Here is a 20,882-nt window from a genome sequence, read left to right on the forward strand (position 1 = left end):
GCAATCTCAAAATGAAAATTTCACACCTTCCATTTTCATTTCGTCTTATTTTACTTGACATTCTTTCCTCTGAAGGATGTATAAAAGTGAAGTTCCTTGCAAAACAAGAGCAGAGGAATATCCAGAAACAGTTTTCCTTAATAAAAAATGATGAGTCTGCATACCATATTTAAGTGGGAGCCCGGCTAGCTCAGTCGGTAGAGCATGAGACTCTTAATCTCAGTGTCGTGGGTTCGAGCCCCACGTTGGGCGAAAACGAGTATTTTTTGCTGGATGATAGCATTGGCTCTCATAATATGGTGATTAATCTTGCATTAGACATGCACTAACTCCTAAAAATTGTATCTCCCTTGGTTACTCATTCATGAGAAATGTATCTCCAAGATTAGGTAGGGCCTGAGTCTAGGTTAACATACAGTGATATCACTCCTATTCAAGTACTAAACATGCCAACCTGAAGTGTAAAACATCACCTAGGTGTAGTTAAGGCATCAGTTAGGAGTGAACTGAACACTCATGTTATGGGCAATTAGACTTAAAATAAAGTGTGGACAGCAGTAACGTTACTTTTGAAATGTGATGCTGAGTGAGCACACAGGGGAATTAGCTCAAATGGTAGAGCGCTCGCTTAGCATGCGAGAGGTAGCGGGATCGATGCCCGCATTCTCCATTCTAAAATTTGCATACATTTTACTTTTTAACTTGTAATTGCCATGGTTGTTGCAGAGTATGAACAGAAAAGTCACAGATGGCTTTCAAATTTGGTGTCATTATAACAACTAAAGTGGTTTAATCAAAAGTGTTTAGGTATTCTATAGCACGTGAGAGGAATTTGATTTCTTATGCAATCTCAAAATGAAAATTTCACACCTTCCATTTTCATTTCGTCTTATTTTACTTGACATTCTTTCCTCTGAAGGATGTATAAAAGTGAAGTTCCTTGCAAAACAAGAGCAGAGGAATATCCAGAAACAGTTTTCCTTAATAAAAAATGATGAGTCTGCATACCATATTTAAGTGGGAGCCCGGCTAGCTCAGTCGGTAGAGCATGAGACTCTTAATCTCAGGGTCGTGGGTTCGAGCCCCATGTTGGGCGAAAACGAGTATTTTTTGCTGGATGATAGCATTGGCTCTCATAATATGGTGATTAATCTTGCATTAGACATGCACTAACTCCTAAAAATTGTATCTCCCTTGGTTACTCATTCATGAGAAATGTATCTCCAAGATTAGGTAGGGCCTGAGTCTAGGTTAACATACAGTGATATCACTCCTATTCAAGTACTAAACATGCCAACCTGAAGTGTAAAACATCACCTAGGTGTAGTTAAGGCATCAGTTAGGAGTGAACTGAACACTCATGTTATGGGCAATTAGACTTAAAATAAAGTGTGGACAGCAGTAACGTTACTTTTGAAATGTGATGCAGAGTGAGCACACAGGGGAATTAGCTCAAATGGTAGAGCGCTCGCTTAGCATGCGAGAGGTAGCGGGATCGATGCCCGCATTCTCCATTCTAAAATTTGCATACATTTTACTTTTTAACTTGTAATTGCCATGGTTGTTGCAGAGTAAGAACAGAAAAGTCACAGATGGCTTTCAAATTTGGTGTCATTATAACAACTAAAGTGGTTTAATCAAAAGTGTTTAGGTATTCTATAGCACGTGAGAGGAATTTGATTTCTTATGCAATCTCAAAATGAAAATTTCACACCTTCCATTTTCATTTCGTCTTATTTTACTTGACATTCTTTCCTCTGAAGGATGTATAAAAGTGAAGTTCCTTGCAAAACAAGAGCAGAGGAATATCCAGAAACAGTTTTCCTTAATAAAAAATGATGAGTCTGCATACCATATTTAAGTGGGAGCCCGGCTAGCTCAGTCGGTAGAGCATGAGACTCTTAATCTCAGGGTCGTGGGTTCGAGCCCCACGTTGGGCGAAAATGAGTATTTTTTGCTGGATGATAGCATTGGCTCTCATAATATGGTGATTAATCTTGCATTAGACATGCACTAACTCCTAAAAATTGTACCTCCCTTGGTTACTCATTCATGAGAAATGTATCTCCAAGATTAGGTAGGGCCTGAGTCTAGGTTAACATACAGTGATATCACTCCTATTCAAGTACTAAACATGCCAACCTGAAGTGTAAAACATCACCTAGGTGTAGTTAAGGCATCAGTTAGGAGTGAACTGAACACTCATGTTATGGGCAATTAGACTTAAAATAAAGTGTGGACAGCAGTAACGTTACTTTTGAAATGTGATGCTGAGTGAGCACACAGGGGAATTAGCTCAAATGGTAGAGCGCTCGCTTAGCATGCGAGAGGTAGCGGGATCGATGCCCGCATTCTCCATTCTAAAATTTGCATACATTTTACTTTTTAACTTGTAATTGCCATGGTTGTTGCAGAGTAAGAACAGAAAAGTCACAGATGGCTTTCAAATTTGGTGTCATTATAACAACTAAAGTGGTTTAATCAAAAGTGTTTAGGTATTCTATAGCACGTGAGAGGAATTTGATTTCTTATGCAATCTCAAAATGAAAATTTCACACCTTCCATTTTCATTTCGTCTTATTTTACTTGACATTCTTTCCTCTGAAGGATGTATAAAAGTGAAGTTCCTTGCAAAACAAGAGCAGAGGAATATCCAGAAACGGTTTTCCTTAATAAAAAATGATGAGTCTGCATACCATATTTAAGTGGGAGCCCGGCTAGCTCAGTCGGTAGAGCATGAGACTCTTAATCTCAGGGTCGTGGGTTCGAGCCCCACGTTGGGCGAAAACGAGTATTTTTTGCTGGATGATTGCATTGGCTCTCATAATATGGTGATTAATCTTGCATTAAACATGCACTAACTCCTAAAAATTGTATCTCCCTTGGTTACTCATTCATGAGAAATGTATCTCCAAGATTAGGTAGGGCCTGAGTCTAGGTTAACATACAGTGATATCACTCCTATTCAAGTACTAAACATGCCAACCTGAAGTATAAAACAGCCCCTAGGTGTAGTTAAGGCATCAGTTAGGAGTGAACTGAACACTCATGTTATGGGCAATTAGACTTAAAATAAAGTGTGGACAGCAGTAACGTTACTTTTGAAATGTGATGCTGAGTGAGCACGCAGAGGAATTAGCTCAAATGGTAGAGCGCTCGCTTAGCATGCGAGAGGTAGCGGGATCGATGCCCGCATTCTCCATTCTAAAATTTGCATACATTTTACTTTTTAAGTTGTAATTGCCATGGTTGTTGCAGAGTAAGAACAGAAAAGTCACAGATGGCTTTCAAATTTGGTGTCATTATAACAACTAAAGTGGTTTAATCAAAAGTGTTTAGGTATTCTATAGCACGTGAGAGGAATTTGATTTCTTATGCAATCTCAAAATGAAAATTTCACACCTTCCATTTTCATTTCGTCTTATTTTACTTGACATTCTTTCCTCTGAAGGATGTATAAAAGTGAAGTTCCTTGCAAAACAAGAGCAGAGGAATATCCACGTTGGGCGAAAACGAGTATTTTTTGCTGGATGATAGCATTGGCTCTCATAATATGGTGATTAATCTTGCATTAGACATGCACTAACTCCTAAAAATTGTATCTCCCTTGGTTACTCATTCATGAGAAATGTATCTCCAAGATTAGGTAGGGCCTGAGTATAGGTTAACATACAGTGATATCACTCCTATTCAAGTACTAAACATGCCAACCTGAAGTGTAAAACATCCCCTAGGTGTAGTTAAGGCATCAGTTAGGAGTGAACTGAACACTCATGTTATGGGCAATTAGACTTAAAATAAAGTGTGGACAGCAGTAACGTTACTTTTGAAATGTGATGCTGAGTGAGCACACAGGGGAATTAGCTCAAATGGTAGAGCGCTCGCTTAGCATGCGAGAGGTAGCGGGATCGATGCCTGCATTCTCCATTCTAAAATTTGCATACATTTTACTTTTTAACTTGTAATTGCCATGGTTGTTGCAGAGTAAGAACAGAAAAGTCACAGATGGCTTTCAAATTTGGTGTCATTATAACAACTAAAGTGGTTTAATCAAAAGTGTTTAGGTATTCTATAGCACGTGAGAGGAATTTGATTTCTTATACAATCTCAAAATGAAAATTTCACACCTTCCATTTTCATTTCGTCTTATTTTACTTGACATTCTTTCCTCTGAAGGATGTATAAAAGTGAAGTTCCTTGCAAAACAAGAGCAGAGGAATATCCAGAAACGGTTTTCCTTAATAAAAAATGATGAGTCTGCATACCATATTTGAGTGGGAGCCCGGCTAGCTCAGTCGGTAGAGCATGAGACTCTTAATCTCAGGGTCGTGGGTTCGAGCCCCACGTTGGGCGAAAACAAGTATTTTTTGCTGGATGATTGCATTGGCTCTCATAATATGGTGATTAATCTTGCATTAGACATGCACTAACTCCTAAAAATTGTATCTCCCTTGGTTACTCATTCATGAGAAATGTATCTCCAAGATTAGGTAGGGCCTGAGTCTAGGTTAACATACAGTGATATCACTCCTATTCAAGTACTAAACATGCCAACCTGAAGTGTAAAACATCCCCTAGGTGTAGTTAAGGCATCAGTTAGGAGTGAACTGAACACTCATGTTATGGGCAATTAGACTTAAAATAAAGTGTGGACAGCAGTAACGTTACTTTTGAAATGTGATGCTGAGTGAGCACACAGGGGAATTAGCTCAAATGGTAGAGCGCTCGCTTAGCATGCGAGAGGTAGCGGGATCGATGCCCGCATTCTCCATTCTAAAATTTGCATACATTTTACTTTTTAACTTGTAATTGCCATGGTTGTTGCAGAGTAAGAACAGAAAAGTCACAGATGGCTTTCAAATTTGGTGTCATTATAACAACTAAAGTGGTTTAATCAAAAGTGTTTAGGTATTCTATAGCACGTGAGAGGAATTTGATTTCTTATGCAATCTCAAAATGAAAATTTCACACCTTCCATTTTCATTTCGTCTTATTTTACTTGACATTCTTTCCTCTGAAGGATGTATAAAAGTGAAGTTCCTTGCAAAACAAGAGCAGAGGAATATCCAGAAACGGTTTTCCTTAATAAAAAATGATGAGTCTGCATACCATATTTAAGTGGGAGCCCGGCTAGCTCAGTCGGTAGAGCATGAGACTCTTAATCTCAGGGTCGTGGGTTCGAGCCCCACGTTGGGCGAAAACGAGTATTTTTTGCTGGATGATTGCATTGGCTCTCATAATATGGTGATTAATCTTGCATTAAACATGCACTAACTCCTAAAAATTGTATCTCCCTTGGTTACTCATTCATGAGAAATGTATCTCCAAGATTAGGTAGGGCCTGAGTCTAGGTTAACATACAGTGATATCACTCCTATTCAAGTACTAAACATGCCAACCTGAAGTATAAAACAGCCCCTAGGTGTAGTTAAGGCATCAGTTAGGAGTGAACTGAACACTCATGTTATGGGCAATTAGACTTAAAATAAAGTGTGGACAGCAGTAACGTTACTTTTGAAATGTGATGCTGAGTGAGCACACAGGGGAATTAGCTCAAATGGTAGAGCGCTCGCTTAGCATGCGAGAGGTAGCGGGATCGATGCCCGCATTCTCCATTCTAAAATTTGCATACATTTTACTTTTTAACTTGTAATTGCCATGGTTGTTGCAGAGTAAGAACAGAAAAGTCACAGATGGCTTTCAAATTTGGTGTCATTATAACAACTAAAGTGGTTTAATCAAAAGTGTTTAGGTATTCTATAGCACGTGAGAGGAATTTGATTTCTTATGCAATCTCAAAATGAAAATTTCACACCTTCCATTTTCATTTCGTCTTATTTTACTTGACATTCTTTCCTCTGAAGGATGTATAAAAGTGAAGTTCCTTGCAAAACAAGAGCAGAGGAATATCCACGTTGGGCGAAAACGAGTATTTTTTGCTGGATGATAGCATTGGCTCTCATAATATGGTGATTAATCTTGCATTAGACATGCACTAACTCCTAAAAATTGTATCTCCCTTGGTTACTCATTCATGAGAAATGTATCTCCAAGATTAGGTAGGGCCTGAGTATAGGTTAACATACAGTGATATCACTCCTATTCAAGTACTAAACATGCCAACCTGAAGTGTAAAACATCCCCTAGGTGTAGTTAAGGCATCAGTTAGGAGTGAACTGAACACTCATGTTATGGGCAATTAGACTTAAAATAAAGTGTGGACAGCAGTAACGTTACTTTTGAAATGTGATGCTGAGTGAGCACACAGGGGAATTAGCTCAAATGGTAGAGCGCTCGCTTAGCATGCGAGAGGTAGCGGGATCGATGCCCGCATTCTCCATTCTAAAATTTGCATACATTTTACTTTTTAACTTGTAATTGCCATGGTTGTTGCAGAGTAAGAACAGAAAAGTCACAGATGGCTTTCAAATTTGGTGTCATTATAACAACTAAAGTGGTTTAATCAAAAGTGTTTAGGTATTCTATAGCACGTGAGAGGAATTTGATTTCTTATGCAATCTCAAAATGAAAATTTCACACCTTCCATTTTCATTTCGTCTTATTTTACTTGACATTCTTTCCTCTGAAGGATGTATAAAAGTGAAGTTCCTTGCAAAACAAGAGCAGAGGAATATCCAGAAACGGTTTTCCTTAATAAAAAATGATGAGTCTGCACACCATATTTAAGTGGGAGCCCGGCTAGCTCAGTCGGTAGAGCATGAGACTCTTAATCTCAGGGTCGTGGGTTCGAGCCCCACGTTGGGCGAAAACGAGTATTTTTTGCTGGATGATTGCATTGGCTCTCATAATATGGTGATTAATCTTGCATTAAACATGCACTAACTCCTAAAAATTGTATCTCCCTTGGTTACTCATTCATGAGAAATGTATCTCCAAGATTAGGTAGGGCCTGAGTCTAGGTTAACATACAGTGATATCACTCCTATTCAAGTACTAAACATGCCAACCTGAAGTATAAAACAGCCCCTAGGTGTAGTTAAGGCATCAGTTAGGAGTGAACTGAACACTCATGTTATGGGCAATTAGACTTAAAATAAAGTGTGGACAGCAGTAACGTTACTTTTGAAATGTGATGCTGAGTGAGCACACAGAGGAATTAGCTCAAATGGTAGAGCGCTCGCTTAGCATGCGAGAGGTAGCGGGATCGATGCCCGCATTCTCCATTCTAAAATTTGCATACATTTTACTTTTTAAGTTGTAATTGCCATGGTTGTTGCAGAGTAAGAACAGAAAAGTCACAGATGGCTTTCAAATTTGGTGTCATTATAACAACTAAAGTGGTTTAATCAAAAGTGTTTAGGTATTCTATAGCACGTGAGAGGAATTTGATTTCTTATGCAATCTCAAAATGAAAATTTCACACCTTCCATTTTCATTTCGTCTTATTTTACTTGACATTCTTTCCTCTGAAGGATGTATAAAAGTGAAGTTCCTTGCAAAACAAGAGCAGAGGAATATCCACGTTGGGCGAAAACGAGTATTTTTTGCTGGATGATAGCATTGGCTCTCATAATATGGTGATTAATCTTGCATTAGACATGCACTAACTCCTAAAAATTGTATCTCCCTTGGTTACTCATTCATGAGAAATGTATCTCCAAGATTAGGTAGGGCCTGAGTATAGGTTAACATACAGTGATATCACTCCTATTCAAGTACTAAACATGCCAACCTGAAGTGTAAAACATCCCCTAGGTGTAGTTAAGGCATCAGTTAGGAGTGAACTGAACACTCATGTTATGGGCAATTAGACTTAAAATAAAGTGTGGACAGCAGTAACGTTACTTTTGAAATGTGATGCTGAGTGAGCACACAGGGGAATTAGCTCAAATGGTAGAGCGCTCGCTTAGCATGCGAGAGGTAGCGGGATCGATGCCCGCATTCTCCATTCTAAAATTTGCATACATTTTACTTTTTAACTTGTAATTGCCATGGTTGTTGCAGAGTAAGAACAGAAAAGTCACAGATGGCTTTCAAATTTGGTGTCATTATAACAACTAAAGTGGTTTAATCAAAAGTGTTTAGGTATTCTATAGCACGTGAGAGGAATTTGATTTCTTATGCAATCTCAAAATGAAAATTTCACACCTTCCATTTTCATTTCGTCTTATTTTACTTGACATTCTTTCCTCTGAAGGATGTATAAAAGTGAAGTTCCTTGCAAAACAAGAGCAGAGGAATATCCAGAAACGGTTTTCCTTAATAAAAAATGATGAGTCTGCATACCATATTTAAGTGGGAGCCCGGCTAGCTCAGTCGGTAGAGCATGAGACTCTTAATCTCAGGGTCGTAGGTTCGAGCCCCACGTTGGGCGAAAACGAGTATTTTTTGCTGGATGATTGCATTGGCTCTCATAATATGGTGATTAATCTTGCATTAAACATGCACTAACTCCTAAAAATTGTATCTCCCTTGGTTACTCATTCATGAGAAATGTATCTCCAAGATTAGGTAGGGCCTGAGTCTAGGTTAACATACAGTGATATCACTCCTATTCAAGTACTAAACATGCCAACCTGAAGTATAAAACAGCCCCTAGGTGTAGTTAAGGCATCAGTTAGGAGTGAACTGAACACTCATGTTATGGGCAATTAGACTTAAAATAAAGTGTGGACAGCAGTAACGTTACTTTTGAAATGTGATGCTGAGAGAGCACACAGGGGAATTAGCTCAAATGGTAGAGCGCTCGCTTAGCATGCGAGAGGTAGCGGAACGATGCCCGCATTCTCCATTCTAAAATTTGCATACATTTTACTTTTTAAGTTGTAATTGCCATGGTTGTTGCAGAGTAAGAACAGAAAAGTCACAGATGGCTTTCAAATTTGGTGTCATTATAACAACTAAAGTGGTTTAATCAAAAGTGTTTAGGTATTCTATAGCACGTGAGAGGAATTTGATTTCTTATGCAATCTCAAAATGAAAATTTCACACCTTCCATTTTCATTTCGTCTTATTTTACTTGACATTCTTTCCTCTGAAGGATGTATAAAAGTGAAGTTCCTTGCAAAACAAGAGCAGAGGAATATCCACGTTGGGCGAAAACGAGTATTTTTTGCTGGATGATAGCATTGGCTCTCATAATATGGTGATTAATCTTGCATTAGACATGCACTAACTCCTAAAAATTGTATCTCCCTTGGTTACTCATTCATGAGAAATGTATCTCCAAGATTAGGTAGGGCCTGAGTATAGGTTAACATACAGTGATATCACTCCTATTCAAGTACTAAACATGCCAACCTGAAGTGTAAAACATCCCCTAGGTGTAGTTAAGGCATCAGTTAGGAGTGAACTGAACACTCATGTTATGGGCAATTAGACTTAAAATAAAGTGTGGACAGCAGTAACGTTACTTTTGAAATGTGATGCTGAGTAAGCACACAGGGGAATTAGCTCAAATGGTAGAGCGCTCGCTTAGCATGCGAGAGGTAGCGGGATCGATGCCCGCATTCTCCATTCTAAAATTTGCATACATTTTACTTTTTAACTTGTAATTGCCATGGTTGTTGCAGAGTAAGAACAGAAAAGTCACAGATGGCTTTCAAATTTGGTGTCATTATAACAACTAAAGTGGTTTAATCAAAAGTGTTTAGGTATTCTATAGCACGTGAGAGGAATTTGATTTCTTATGCAATCTCAAAATGAAAATTTCACACCTTCCATTTTCATTTCGTCTTATTTTACTTGACATTCTTTCCTCTGAAGGATGTATAAAAGTGAAGTTCCTTGCAAAACAAGAGCAGAGGAATATCCAGAAACAGTTTTCCTTAATAAAAAATGATGAGTCTGCATACCATATTTAAGTGGGAGCCCGGCTAGCTCAGTCGGTAGAGCATGAGACTCTTAATCTCAGGGTCGTGGGTTCGAGCCCCACGTTGGGCGAAAACGAGTATTTTTTGCTGGATGATAGCATTGCTCTCATAATATGGTGATTAATCTTGCATTAGACATGCACTAACTCCTAAAAATTGTATCTCCCTTGGTTACTCATTCATGAGAAATGTATCTCCAAGATTAGGTAGGGCCTGAGTCTAGGTTAACATACAGTGATATCACTCCTATTCAAGTACTAAACATGCCAACCTGAAGTGTAAAACATCACCTAGGTGTAGTTAAGGCATCAGTTAGGAGTGAACTGAACACTCATGTTATGGGCAATTAGACTTAAAATAAAGTGTGGACAGCAGTAACGTTACTTTTGAAATGTGATGCTGAGTGAGCACAAAGGGGAATTAGCTCAAATGGTAGAGCGCTCGCTTAGCATGCGAGAGGTAGCGGGATCGATGCCCGCATTCTCCATTCTAAAATTTGCATACATTTTACTTTTTAACTTGTAATTGCCATGGTTGTTGCAGAGTAAGAACAGAAAAGTCACAGATGGCTTTCAAATTTGGTGTCATAATAACAACTAAAGTGGTTTAATCAAAAGTGTTTAGGTATTCTATAGCACGTGAGAGGAATTTGATTTCTTATGCAATCTCAAAATGAAAATTTCACACCTTCCATTTTCATTTCGTCTTATTTTACTTGACATTCTTTCCTCTGAAGGATGTATAAAAGTGAAGTTCCTTGCAAAACAAGAGCAGAGGAATATCCAGAAACAGTTTTCCTTAATAAAAAATGATGAGTCTGCATACCATATTTAAGTGGGAGCCCGGCTAGCTCAGTCGGTAGAGCATGAGACTCTTAATCTCAGGGTCGTGGGTTCGAGCCCCACGTTGGGCGAAAACGAGTATTTTTTGCTGGATGATAGCATTGCTCTCATAATATGGTGATTAATCTTGCATTAGACATGCACTAACTCCTAAAAATTGTATCTCCCTTGGTTACTCATTCATGAGAAATGTATCTCCAAGATTAGGTAGGGCCTGAGTCTAGGTTAACATACAGTGATATCACTCCTATTCAAGTACTAAACATGCCAACCTGAAGTGTAAAACATCACCTAGGTGTAGTTAAGGCATCAGTTAGGAGTGAACTGAACACTCATGTTATGGGCAATTAGACTTAAAATAAAGTGTGGACAGCAGTAACGTTACTTTTGAAATGTGATGCTGAGTGAGCACAAAGGGGAATTAGCTCAAATGGTAGAGCGCTCGCTTAGCATGCGAGAGGTAGCGGGATCGATGCCCGCATTCTCCATTCTAAAATTTGCATACATTTTACTTTTTAACTTGTAATTGCCATGGTTGTTGCAGAGTAAGAACAGAAAAGTCACAGATGGCTTTCAAATTTGGTGTCATTATAACAACTAAAGTGGTTTAATCAAAAGTGTTTAGGTATTCTATAGCACGTGAGAGGAATTTGATTTCTTATGCAATCTCAAAATGAAAATTTCACACCTTCCATTTTCATTTCGTCTTATTTTACTTGACATTCTTTCCTCTGAAGGATGTATAAAAGTGAAGTTCCTTGCAAAACAAGAGCAGAGGAATATCCAGAAACAGTTTTCCTTAATAAAAAATGATGAGTCTGCATACCATATTTAAGTGGGAGCCCGGCTAGCTCAGTCTGTAGAGCATGAGACTCTTAATCTCAGGGTCGTGGGTTCGAGCCCTATGTTGGGCGAAAACGAGTATTTTTTGCTGGATGATTGCATTGGCTCTCATAATATGGTGATTAATCTTGCATTAGACATGAACTAACTCCTAAAAATTGTATCTCCCTTGGTTACTTATTCATGAGAAATGTATCTCCAAGATTAGGTAGGGCCTGAGTCTAGGTTAACATACAGTGATATCACTCCTATTCAAGTACTAAACATGCCAACCTGAAGTGTAAAACATCCCCTAGGTGTAGTTAAGGCATCAGTTAGGAGTGAACTGAACACTCATGTTATGGGCAATTAGACTTAAAATAAAGTGTGGACAGCAGTAACGTTACTTTTGAAATGTGATGCTGAGTGAGCACACAGGGGAATTAGCTCAAATGGTAGAGCGCTCGCTTAGCATGCGAGAGGTAGCGGGATCGATGCCCGCATTCTCCATTCTAAAATTTGCATACATTTTACTTTTTAACTTGTAATTGCCATGGTTGTTGCAGAGTAAGAACAGAAAAGTCACAGATGGCTTTCAAATTTGGTGTCATTATAACAACTAAAGTGGTTTAATCAAAAGTGTTTAGGTATTCTATAGCACGTGAGAGGAATTTGATTTCTTATGCAATCTCAAAATGAAAATTTCACACCTTCCATTTTCATTTCGTCTTATTTTACTTGACATTCTTTCCTCTGAAGGATGTATAAAAGTGAAGTTCCTTGCAAAACAAGAGCAGAGGAATATCCAGAAACAGTTTTCCTTAATAAAAAATGATGAGTCTGCATACCATATTTAAGTGGGAGCCCGGCTAGCTCAGTCGGTAGAGCATGAGACTCTTAATCTCAGGGTCGTGGGTTCGAGCCCCATGTTGGGCGAAAACGAGTATTTTTTGCTGGATGATAGCATTGGCTCTCATAATATGGTGATTAATCTTGCATTAGACATGCACTAACTCCTAAAAATTGTATCTCCCTTGGTTACTCATTCATGAGAAATGTATCTCCAAGATTAGGTAGGGCCTGAGTCTAGGTTAACATACAGTGATATCACTCCTATTCAAGTACTAAACATGCCAACCTGAAGTGTAAAACATCACCTAGGTGTAGTTAAGGCATCAGTTAGGAGTGAACTGAACACTCATGTTATGGGCAATTAGACTTAAAATAAAGTGTGGACAGCAGTAACGTTACTTTTGAAATGTGATGCAGAGTGAGCACACAGGGGAATTAGCTCAAATGGTAGAGCGCTCGCTTAGCATGCGAGAGGTAGCGGGATCGATGCCCGCATTCTCCATTCTAAAATTTGCATACATTTTACTTTTTAACTTGTAATTGCCATGGTTGTTGCAGAGTAAGAACAGAAAAGTCACAGATGGCTTTCAAATTTGGTGTCATTATAACAACTAAAGTGGTTTAATCAAAAGTGTTTAGGTATTCTATAGCACGTGAGAGGAATTTGATTTCTTATGCAATCTCAAAATGAAAATTTCACACCTTCCATTTTCATTTCGTCTTATTTTACTTGACATTCTTTCCTCTGAAGGATGTATAAAAGTGAAGTTCCTTGCAAAACAAGAGCAGAGGAATATCCAGAAACAGTTTTCCTTAATAAAAAATGATGCGTCTGCACACCATATTTAAGTGGGAGCCCGGCTAGCTCAGTCGGTAGAGCATGAGACTCTTAATCTCAGTGTCGTGGGTTCGAGCCCCACGTTGGGCGAAAACGAGTATTTTTTGCTGGATGATTGCATTGGCTCTCATAATATGGTGATTAATCTTGCATTAAACATGCACTAACTCCTAAAAATTGTATCTCCCTTGGTTACTCATTCATGAGAAATGTATCTCCAAGATTAGGTAGGGCCTGAGTCTAGGTTAACATACAGTGATATCACTCCTATTCAAGTACTAAACATGCCAACCTGAAGTATAAAACAGCCCCTAGGTGTAGTTAAGGCATCAGTTAGGAGTGAACTGAACACTCATGTTATGGGCAATTAGACTTAAAATAAAGTGTGGACAGCAGTAACGTTACTTTTGAAATGTGATGCTGAGTGAGCACACAGGGGAATTAGCTCAAATGGTAGAGCGCTCGCTTAGCATGCGAGAGGTAGCGGGATCGATGCCCGCATTCTCCATTCTAAAATTTGCATACATTTTACTTTTTAAGTTGTAATTGCCATGGTTGTTGCAGAGTAAGAACAGAAAAGTCACAGATGGCTTTCAAATTTGGTGTCATTATAACAACTAAAGTGGTTTAATCAAAAGTGTTTAGGTATTCTATAGCACGTGAGAGGAATTTGATTTCTTATGCAATCTCAAAATGAAAATTTCACACCTTCCATTTTCATTTCGTCTTATTTTACTTGACATTCTTTCCTCTGAAGGATGTATAAAAGTGAAGTTCCTTGCAAAACAAGAGCAGAGGAATATCCACGTTGGGCGAAAACGAGTATTTTTTGCTGGATGATAGCATTGGCTCTCATAATATGGTGATTAATCTTGCATTAGACATGCACTAACTCCTAAAAATTGTATCTCCCTTGGTTACTCATTCATGAGAAATGTATCTCCAAGATTAGGTAGGGCCTGAGTATAGGTTAACATACAGTGATATCACTCCTATTCAAGTACTAAACATGCCAACCTGAAGTGTAAAACATCACCTAGGTGTAGTTAAGGCATCAGTTAGGAGTGAACTGAACACTCATGTTATGGGCAATTAGACTTAAAATAAAGTGTGGACAGCAGTAACGTTACTTTTGAAATGTGATGCTGAGTGAGCACACAGGGGAATTAGCTCAAATGGTAGAGCGCTCGCTTAGCATGCGAGAGGTAGCGGGATCGATGCCCGCATTCTCCATTCTAAAATTTGCATACATTTTACTTTTTAACTTGTAATTGCCATGGTTGTTGCAGAGTAAGAACAGAAAAGTCACAGATGGCTTTCAAATTTGGTGTCATTATAACAACTAAAGTGGTTTAATCAAAAGTGTTTAGGTATTTTATAGCACGTGAGAGGAATTTGATTTCTTATGCAATCTCAAAATGAAAATTTCACACCTTCCATTTTCATTTCGTCTTATTTTACTTGACATTCTTTCCTCTGAAGGATGTATAAAAGTGAAGTTCCTTGCAAAACAAGAGCAGAGGAATATCCAGAAACAGTTTTCCTTAATAAAAAATGATGAGTCTGCATACCATGTTTAAGTGGGAGCCCGGCTAGCTCAGTCGGTAGAGCATGAGACTCTTAATCTCAGTGTCGTGGGTTCGAGCCCCACGTTGGGCGAAAACGAGTATTTTTTGCTGGATGATAGCATTGGCTCTCATAATATGTTGATTAATCTTGCATTAGACATGCACTAACTCCTAAAAATTGTATCTCCCTTGGTTACTCATTCATGAGAAATGTATCTCCAAGATTAGGTAGGGCCTGAGTCTAGGTTAACATACAGTGATATCACTCCTATTCAAGTACTAAACATGCCAACCTGAAGTGTAAAACATCACCTAGGTGTAGTTAAGGCATCAGTTAGGAGTGAACTGAACACTCATGTTATGGGCAATTAGACTTAAAATAAAGTGTGGACAGCAGTAACGTTACTTTTGAAATGTGATGCTGAGTGAGCACACAGGGGAATTAGCTCAAATGGTAGAGCGCTCGCTTAGCATGCGAGAGGTAGCGGGATCGATGCCCGCATTCTCCATTCTAAAATTTGCATACATTTTACTTTTTAACTTGTAATTGCCATGGTTGTTGCAGAGTAAGAACAGAAAAGTCACAGATGGCTTTCAAATTTGGTGTCATTATAACAACTAAAGTGGTTTAATCAAAAGTGTTTAGGTATTCTATAGCACGTGAGAGGAATTTGATTTCTTATGCAATCTCAAAATGAAAATTTCACACCTTCCATTTTCATTTCGTCTTATTTTACTTGACATTCTTTCCTCTGAAGGATGTATAAAAGTGAAGTTCCTTGCAAAACAAGAGCAGAGGAATATCCAGAAACAGTTTTCCTTAATAAAAAATGATGAGTCTGCATACCATATTTAAGTGGGAGCCCGGCTAGCTCAGTCGGTAGAGCATGAGACTCTTAATCTCAGGGTCGTGGGTTCGAGCCCCATGTTGGGCGAAAACGAGTATTTTTTGCTGGATGATAGCATTGGCTCTCATAATATGGTGATTAATCTTGCATTAGACATGCACTAACTCCTAAAAATTGTATCTCCCTTGGTTACTCATTCATGAGAAATGTATCTCCAAGATTAGGTAGGGCCTGAGTCTAGGTTAACATACAGTGATATCACTCCTATTCAAGTACTAAACATGCCAACCTGAAGTGTAAAACATCACCTAGGTGTAGTTAAGGCATCAGTTAGGAGTGAACTGAACACTCATGTTATGGGCAATTAGACTTAAAATAAAGTGTGGACAGCAGTAACGTTACTTTTGAAATGTGATGCTGAGTGAGCACACAGGGGAATTAGCTCAAATGGTAGAGCGCTCGCTTAGCATGCGAGAGGTAGCGGGATCGATGCCCGCATTCTCCATTCTAAAATTTGCATACATTTTACTTTTTAACTTGTAATTGCCATGGTTGTTGCAGAGTAAGAACAGAAAAGTCACAGATGGCTTTCAAATTTGGGGTCATTATAACAACTAAAGTGGTTTAATCAAAAGTGTTTAGGTATTTTATAGCACGTGAGAGGAATTTGATTTCTTATGCAATCTCAAAATGAAAATTTCACACCTTCCATTTTCATTTCGTCTTATTTTACTTGACATTCTTTCCTCTGAAGGATGTATAAAAGTGAAGTTCCTTGCAAAACAAGAGCAGAGGAATATCCAGAAACAGTTTTCCTTAATAAAAAATGATGAGTCTGCATACCATATTTAAGTGGGAGCCCGGCTAGCTCAGTCGGTAGAGCATGAGACTCTTAATCTCAGTGTCGTGGGTTCGAGCCCCACGTTGGGCGAAAACGAGTATTTTTTGCTGGATGATAGCATTGGCTCTCATAATATGGTGATTAATCTTGCATTAGACATGCACTAACTCCTAAAAATTGTATCTCCCTTGGTTACTCATTCATGAGAAATGTATCTCCAAGATTAGGTAGGGCCTGAGTCTAGGTTAACATACAGTGATATCACTCCTATTCAAGTACTAAACATGCCAACCTGAAGTGTAAAACATCACCTAGGTGTAGTTAAGGCATCAGTTAGGAGTGAACTGAACACTCATGTTATGGGCAATTAGACTTAAAATAAAGTGTGGACAGCAGTAACGTTACTTTTGAAATGTGATGCTGAGTGAGCACACAGGGGAATTAGCTCAAATGGTAGAGCGCTCGCTTAGCATGCGAGAGGTAGCGGGATCGATGCCCGCATTCTCCATTCTAAAATTTGCATACATTTTACTTTTTAACTTGTAATTGCCATGGTTGTTGCAGAGTATGAACAGAAAAGTCACAGATGGCTTTCAAATTTGGTGTCATTATAACAACTAAAGTGGTTTAATCAAAAGTGTTTAGGTATTCTATAGCACGTGAGAGGAATTTGATTTCTTATGCAATCTCAAAATGAAAATTTCACACCTTCCATTTTCATTTCGTCTTATTTTACTTGACATTCTTTCCTCTGAAGGATGTATAAAAGTGAAGTTCCTTGCAAAACAAGAGCAGAGGAATATCCAGAAACAGTTTTCCTTAATAAAAAATGATGAGTCTGCATACCATATTTAAGTGGGAGCCCGGCTAGCTCAGTCGGTAGAGCATGAGACTCTTAATCTCAGGGTCGTGGGTTCGAGCCCCATGTTGGGCGAAAACGAGTATTTTTTGCTGGATGATAGCATTGGCTCTCATAATATGGTGATTAATCTTGCATTAGACATGCACTAACTCCTAAAAATTGTATCTCCCTTGGTTACTCATTCATGAGAAATGTATCTCCAAGATTAGGTAGGGCCTGAGTCTAGGTTAACATACAGTGATATCACTCCTATTCAAGTACTAAACATGCCAACCTGAAGTGTAAAACATCACCTAGGTGTAGTTAAGGCATCAGTTAGGAGTGAACTGAACACTCATGTTATGGGCAATTAGACTTAAAATAAAGTGTGGACAGCAGTAACGTTACTTTTGAAATGTGATGCAGAGTGAGCACACAGGGGAATTAGCTCAAATGGTAGAGCGCTCGCTTAGCATGCGAGAGGTAGCGGGATCGATGCCCGCATTCTCCATTCTAAAATTTGCATACATTTTACTTTTTAACTTGTAATTGCCATGGTTGTTGCAGAGTAAGAACAGAAAAGTCACAGATGGCTTTCAAATTTGGTGTCATTATAACAACTAAAGTGGTTTAATCAAAAGTGTTTAGGTATTCTATAGCACGTGAGAGGAATTTGATTTCTTATGCAATCTCAAAATGAAAATTTCACACCTTCCATTTTCATTTCGTCTTATTTTACTTGACATTCTTTCCTCTGAAGGATGTATAAAAGTGAAGTTCCTTGCAAAACAAGAGCAGAGGAATATCCAGAAACAGTTTTCCTTAATAAAAAATGATGAGTCTGCATACCATATTTAAGTGGGAGCCCGGCTAGCTCAGTCGGTAGAGCATGAGACTCTTAATCTCAGGGTCGTGGGTTCGAGCCCCACGTTGGGCGAAAATGAGTATTTTTTGCTGGATGATAGCATTGGCTCTCATAATATGGTGATTAATCTTGCATTAGACATGCACTAACTCCTAAAAATTGTACCTCCCTTGGTTACTCATTCATGAGAAATGTATCTCCAAGATTAGGTAGGGCCTGAGTCTAGGTTAACATACAGTGATATCACTCCTATTCAAGTACTAAACATGCCAACCTGAAGTGTAAAACATCACCTAGGTGTAGTTAAGGCATCAGTTAGGAGTGAACTGAACACTCATGTTATGGGCAATTAGACTTAAAATAAAGTGTGGACAGCAGTAACGTTACTTTTGAAATGTGATGCTGAGTGAGCACACAGGGGAATTAGCTCAAATGGTAGAGCGCTCGCTTAGCATGCGAGAGGTAGCGGGATCGATGCCCGCATTCTCCATTCTAAAATTTGCATACATTTTACTTTTTAACTTGTAATTGCCATGGTTGTTGCAGAGTAAGAACAGAAAAGTCACAGATGGCTTTCAAATTTGGTGTCATTATAACAACTAAAGTGGTTTAATCAAAAGTGTTTAGGTATTCTATAGCACGTGAGAGGAATTTGATTTCTTATGCAATCTCAAAATGAAAATTTCACACCTTCCATTTTCATTTCGTCTTATTTTACTTGACATTCTTTCCTCTGAAGGATGTATAAAAGTGAAGTTCCTTGCAAAACAAGAGCAGAGGAATATCCAGAAACGGTTTTCCTTAATAAAAAATGATGAGTCTGCATACCATATTTAAGTGGGAGCCCGGCTAGCTCAGTCGGTAGAGCATGAGACTCTTAATCTCAGGGTCGTGGGTTCGAGCCCCACGTTGGGCGAAAACGAGTATTTTTTGCTGGATGATTGCATTGGCTCTCATAATATGGTGATTAATCTTGCATTAAACATGCACTAACTCCTAAAAATTGTATCTCCCTTGGTTACTCATTCATGAGAAATGTATCTCCAAGATTAGGTAGGGCCTGAGTCTAGGTTAACATACAGTGATATCACTCCTATTCAAGTACTAAACATGCCAACCTGAAGTATAAAACAGCCCCTAGGTGTAGTTAAGGCATCAGTTAGGAGTGAACTGAACACTCATGTTATGGGCAATTAGACTTAAAATAAAGTGTGGACAGCAGTAACGTTACTTTTGAAATGTGATGCTGAGTGAGCACGCAGAGGAATTAGCTCAAATGGTAGAGCGCTCGCTTAGCATGCGAGAGGTAGCGGGATCGATGCCCGCATTCTCCATTCTAAAATTTGCATACATTTTACTTTTTAAGTTGTAATTGCCATGGTTGTTGCAGAGTAAGAACAGAAAAGTCACAGATGGCTTTCAAATTTGGTGTCATTATAACAACTAAAGTGGTTTAATCAAAAGTGTTTAGGTATTCTATAGCACGTGAGAGGAATTTGATTTCTTATGCAATCTCAAAATGAAAATTTCACACCTTCCATTTTCATTTCGTCTTATTTTACTTGACATTCTTTCCTCTGAAGGATGTATAAAAGTGAAGTTCCTTGCAAAACAAGAGCAGAGGAATATCCACGTTGGGCGAAAACGAGTATTTTTTGCTGGATGATAGCATTGGCTCTCATAATATGGTGATTAATCTTGCATTAGACATGCACTAACTCCTAAAAATTGTATCTCCCTTGGTTACTCATTCATGAGAAATGTATCTCCAAGATTAGGTAGGGCCTGAGTATAGGTTAACATACAGTGATATCACTCCTATTCAAGTACTAAACATGCCAACCTGAAGTGTAAAACATCCCCTAGGTGTAGTTAAGGCATCAGTTAGGAGTGAACTGAACACTCATGTTATGGGCAATTAGACTTAAAATAAAGTGTGGACAGCAGTAACGTTACTTTTGAAATGTGATGCTGAGTGAGCACACAGGGGAATTAGCTCAAATGGTAGAGCGCTCGCTTAGCATGCGAGAGGTAGCGGGATCGATGCCTGCATTCTCCATTCTAAAATTTGCATACATTTTACTTTTTAACTTGTAATTGCCATGGTTGTTGCAGAGTAAGAACAGAAAAGTCACAGATGGCTTTCAAATTTGGTGTCATTATAACAACTAAAGTGGTTTAATCAAAAGTGTTTAGGTATTCTATAGCACGTGAGAGGAATTTGATTTCTTATACAATCTCAAAATGAAAATTTCACACCTTCCATTTTCATTTCGTCTTATTTTACTTGACATTCTTTCCTCTGAAGGATGTATAAAAGTGAAGTTCCTTGCAAAACAAGAGCAGAGGAATATCCAGAAACGGTTTTCCTTAATAAAAAATGATGAGTCTGCATACCATATTTGAGTGGGAGCCCGGCTAGCTCAGTCGGTAGAGCATGAGACTCTTAATCTCAGGGTCGTGGGTTCGAGCCCCACGTTGGGCGAAAACAAGTATTTTTTGCTGGATGATTGCATTGGCTCTCATAATATGGTGATTAATCTTGCATTAGACATGCACTAACTCCTAAAAATTGTATCTCCCTTGGTTACTCATTCATGAGAAATGTATCTCCAAGATTAGGTAGGGCCTGAGTCTAGGTTAACATACAGTGATATCACTCCTATTCAAGTACTAAACATGCCAACCTGAAGTGTAAAACATCCCCTAGGTGTAGTTAAGGCATCAGTTAG

The 20,882-nt window shown here is 38.6% G+C and overlaps 22 non-coding genes across 22 annotated transcripts; all 22 read left to right on the plus strand.

Moving 5' to 3' along the window:
- Positions 1-1,867: 1,867 nt before the first annotated feature.
- TRNAK-CUU (transfer RNA lysine (anticodon CUU)) lies at positions 1,868-1,940 on the plus strand. The gene has a single exon. It is a non-coding gene; the product is annotated as a tRNA-Lys (tRNA).
- A 771-nt stretch (positions 1,941-2,711) lies between these two features.
- TRNAK-CUU (transfer RNA lysine (anticodon CUU)) lies at positions 2,712-2,784 on the plus strand. The gene has a single exon. It is a non-coding gene; the product is annotated as a tRNA-Lys (tRNA).
- A 1,496-nt stretch (positions 2,785-4,280) lies between these two features.
- On the plus strand, positions 4,281-4,353 carry TRNAK-CUU (transfer RNA lysine (anticodon CUU)). The gene has a single exon. It is a non-coding gene; the product is annotated as a tRNA-Lys (tRNA).
- Positions 4,354-5,124: 771 nt separating this feature from the next.
- Positions 5,125-5,197, plus strand: TRNAK-CUU (transfer RNA lysine (anticodon CUU)). The gene has a single exon. It is a non-coding gene; the product is annotated as a tRNA-Lys (tRNA).
- Positions 5,198-6,693: 1,496 nt separating this feature from the next.
- On the plus strand, positions 6,694-6,766 carry TRNAK-CUU (transfer RNA lysine (anticodon CUU)). The gene has a single exon. It is a non-coding gene; the product is annotated as a tRNA-Lys (tRNA).
- A 2,638-nt stretch (positions 6,767-9,404) lies between these two features.
- On the plus strand, positions 9,405-9,477 carry TRNAA-AGC (transfer RNA alanine (anticodon AGC)). The gene has a single exon. It is a non-coding gene; the product is annotated as a tRNA-Ala (tRNA).
- Positions 9,478-9,830: 353 nt separating this feature from the next.
- TRNAK-CUU (transfer RNA lysine (anticodon CUU)) lies at positions 9,831-9,903 on the plus strand. The gene has a single exon. It is a non-coding gene; the product is annotated as a tRNA-Lys (tRNA).
- Positions 9,904-10,247: 344 nt separating this feature from the next.
- Positions 10,248-10,320, plus strand: TRNAA-AGC (transfer RNA alanine (anticodon AGC)). Its single transcript has one exon. It is a non-coding gene; the product is annotated as a tRNA-Ala (tRNA).
- A 353-nt stretch (positions 10,321-10,673) lies between these two features.
- On the plus strand, positions 10,674-10,746 carry TRNAK-CUU (transfer RNA lysine (anticodon CUU)). Its single transcript has one exon. It is a non-coding gene; the product is annotated as a tRNA-Lys (tRNA).
- Positions 10,747-11,090: 344 nt separating this feature from the next.
- On the plus strand, positions 11,091-11,163 carry TRNAA-AGC (transfer RNA alanine (anticodon AGC)). Its single transcript has one exon. It is a non-coding gene; the product is annotated as a tRNA-Ala (tRNA).
- A 771-nt stretch (positions 11,164-11,934) lies between these two features.
- Positions 11,935-12,007, plus strand: TRNAA-AGC (transfer RNA alanine (anticodon AGC)). Its single transcript has one exon. It is a non-coding gene; the product is annotated as a tRNA-Ala (tRNA).
- Positions 12,008-12,778: 771 nt separating this feature from the next.
- Positions 12,779-12,851, plus strand: TRNAA-AGC (transfer RNA alanine (anticodon AGC)). Its single transcript has one exon. It is a non-coding gene; the product is annotated as a tRNA-Ala (tRNA).
- Positions 12,852-13,622: 771 nt separating this feature from the next.
- TRNAA-AGC (transfer RNA alanine (anticodon AGC)) lies at positions 13,623-13,695 on the plus strand. Its single transcript has one exon. It is a non-coding gene; the product is annotated as a tRNA-Ala (tRNA).
- Positions 13,696-14,347: 652 nt separating this feature from the next.
- TRNAA-AGC (transfer RNA alanine (anticodon AGC)) lies at positions 14,348-14,420 on the plus strand. Its single transcript has one exon. It is a non-coding gene; the product is annotated as a tRNA-Ala (tRNA).
- Positions 14,421-15,191: 771 nt separating this feature from the next.
- TRNAA-AGC (transfer RNA alanine (anticodon AGC)) lies at positions 15,192-15,264 on the plus strand. The gene has a single exon. It is a non-coding gene; the product is annotated as a tRNA-Ala (tRNA).
- A 771-nt stretch (positions 15,265-16,035) lies between these two features.
- Positions 16,036-16,108, plus strand: TRNAA-AGC (transfer RNA alanine (anticodon AGC)). Its single transcript has one exon. It is a non-coding gene; the product is annotated as a tRNA-Ala (tRNA).
- Positions 16,109-16,879: 771 nt separating this feature from the next.
- Positions 16,880-16,952, plus strand: TRNAA-AGC (transfer RNA alanine (anticodon AGC)). Its single transcript has one exon. It is a non-coding gene; the product is annotated as a tRNA-Ala (tRNA).
- Positions 16,953-17,723: 771 nt separating this feature from the next.
- TRNAA-AGC (transfer RNA alanine (anticodon AGC)) lies at positions 17,724-17,796 on the plus strand. The gene has a single exon. It is a non-coding gene; the product is annotated as a tRNA-Ala (tRNA).
- Positions 17,797-18,149: 353 nt separating this feature from the next.
- TRNAK-CUU (transfer RNA lysine (anticodon CUU)) lies at positions 18,150-18,222 on the plus strand. The gene has a single exon. It is a non-coding gene; the product is annotated as a tRNA-Lys (tRNA).
- Positions 18,223-18,567: 345 nt separating this feature from the next.
- TRNAA-AGC (transfer RNA alanine (anticodon AGC)) lies at positions 18,568-18,640 on the plus strand. Its single transcript has one exon. It is a non-coding gene; the product is annotated as a tRNA-Ala (tRNA).
- Positions 18,641-18,993: 353 nt separating this feature from the next.
- On the plus strand, positions 18,994-19,066 carry TRNAK-CUU (transfer RNA lysine (anticodon CUU)). The gene has a single exon. It is a non-coding gene; the product is annotated as a tRNA-Lys (tRNA).
- Positions 19,067-20,562: 1,496 nt separating this feature from the next.
- Positions 20,563-20,635, plus strand: TRNAK-CUU (transfer RNA lysine (anticodon CUU)). The gene has a single exon. It is a non-coding gene; the product is annotated as a tRNA-Lys (tRNA).
- Positions 20,636-20,882: the final 247 nt, after the last annotated feature.

Source organism: Triturus cristatus, chromosome 4_1, assembly GCF_964204655.1.
Source record: "Triturus cristatus chromosome 4_1, aTriCri1.1, whole genome shotgun sequence".
Taxonomy (NCBI): domain Eukaryota; kingdom Metazoa; phylum Chordata; class Amphibia; order Caudata; family Salamandridae; genus Triturus; species Triturus cristatus.